At 37.9% G+C, this 2,103-nt stretch overlaps 1 pseudogene; it reads left to right on the top strand.

The window, feature by feature from the left end:
• LOC132271514 (putative pentatricopeptide repeat-containing protein At3g16890, mitochondrial) lies at nucleotides 1-2,103 on the top strand (annotated as a pseudogene).

The following is a 2,103-nucleotide window of genomic DNA, read 5'->3' as shown; positions in this document are numbered from 1 at the left end:
ACATGAGAGGGTTTTCTTCTTTGGCTTCTAGGGCTTTACCTGCAATCCGAAACCAATCAGAAAAATTTCACAATCAGCGAAAACAATCCCCAATTTTTGAAAATTTAACGGCTGTTGACCACAAACCTACCAACAACAACAACATCGAAGCTTCTTTTAGAGGTAAGTCTTTATTGAACTCTCAATTCAAAAACCCCAACTTGCCTTCTATTACAAACAGTCACATTTCAGTTAATAAACACAAATTACATGAAAAACCAATCGACCATCAGTACATTTCTCAGATACTTTCAAGTAAAGACTGGTTCTTGTTGCTAAACCACGAGTTTAAAGTGAAGCGGATCAGTTTGAATCATCAGTTAATTGTGAGTATTCTACAAAATCAGGAAAACCCATTGCATCCTTTGAAATTTTATATCTGGGTTTCGAATATCGACCTTGTGTTCACGAGAAATCAATCGATTAGGGGTGTCTTAGCTAATTCCCTTTATAGGAAAGGTCCGGTAGTCTTATCAGTTGAGTTGATTCGAGATATTAGAAGCTCTGGGTGTCAGGTTACTGAAGATTTGTTTTGTATTTTGATTGGTAGTTGGGGGAGATTAGGGCTGGCAAAATACTGTGATGAAGTTTTCGGGCAAATTTCATAATGCAGTTATAGATGCATTAGTGAAATCGAATTCACTTGATTTAGCTTATCTGAAATTTCAACAGATGCCGTCAGATAATTGCAATCCTGATAGGTTTACATATAATATCCTCATTCATGGAGTTTGTAAGGTTGGTGTAGTGGACGAGGCAATGCGTTTGCTGAAAAAGATGGATGGTTTGGGATATTCACCCAATGTGTTTACTTATACGATACTAATTGATGGGTTTTGTAATGCAAAAATGGTTGATGGAGCGTTTAGAATATTAGAGAAAACGAGGGAGCGAAATGTGAGTCCAAATGAAGCCACATATATATCATTGGTTAACGGTGTGTTTCGTTGTCTATTCCCACAGAAAGCATTTCAGCTGTTATCTAGATTTGTGGAGGGGAAGCCGGTTTTGCCTAAAGTAGCTTGTGATACTATTTTGCATTGTCTTTCTAATAATTCTTTGCCGAGAGAGGCGGCGGAGTTTTTGAAAAAGGCTAGCGAGAGAGGTTATTTTCCTGACAGTTCAACATTTAATGTTACAATAACTTGTTTTATTAAGGGACTGGACCTTGAGGAAACATGTAAGATACTCGTTGGTTTTATTGATCGAGGTGTGAAAGTGGGGTTTAATACTTTTTTTCTTCTTACTGAGGCTCTGTATAAGTCCGGACGAGATGAAGAAGGGACTCGGTATTTAAAAAAGATAATTCAGGATGGACTTGTGGCAAATGTCTTCTCATATAACATGGCAATTGATTACTTCTCCAAAGCTAAAATGATGGACAGAGCATTGGAGACCTTCAGAGGGATGCAACAAAGAAATATTGCTCCTAACCTTGTTACTTTCAATACTCTAATTAGCGGGTTTTGCAAGACTGGGGAAGTAGGTAAAGCACGGGAGTTGTTGGAGATGCTCTTAGAACAGGGTTTCAGACCAAATATTTTCACTTTTAGTTCAATAATTGATGGCCTTTGTCGCGTGCACCAGATCAAGGATGATTTTGATTGTTTCACAGAAATGCCAGAGTGGGGCATCATTCCAAATACTGTCACATATAATATTTTGATCCGCTCGTTATGTATTGTGGGGGATGTTGCCAAATCAATGAAACTTTTGAAACAGATGCAAGATGATGGAATAAGACCCGGTATATTCTCTTTCAATACTCTTATCCAAAGTTTCTGTAAAATGAATAAGATTGAGAAAGCCCAGAAGGTTCTTGTAACCATGTTGACTTCAGATTTGAGTCCTGACAATTTTACTTATTGTGCTTTTATTAAGGCATTGTGTGAATCGGGGAGATTTGATGAAGCTACGAACTTGTTCTTCTCTATGGAAGCAAATGGATGTGTTCCTGATGCTTATACTTGTCACTCATTGATTGATGCCCTAGTTCAGTCAGCTTACTCTGAAGGGGCCAAGGATATAGTCAAGAGATGCAAAGAGAGGGGAATTATGTTATAA

This window comes from Cornus florida, unplaced genomic scaffold (assembly GCF_030987335.1).
Source record: "Cornus florida cultivar Cherokee Brave unplaced genomic scaffold, ASM3098733v1 CherokeeBrave_3.0.0_Hap2_Chr08, whole genome shotgun sequence".
In the NCBI taxonomy this organism is placed as follows: domain Eukaryota; kingdom Viridiplantae; phylum Streptophyta; class Magnoliopsida; order Cornales; family Cornaceae; genus Cornus; species Cornus florida.
This window is presented reverse-complemented; position numbering and strand designations above follow the sequence as displayed.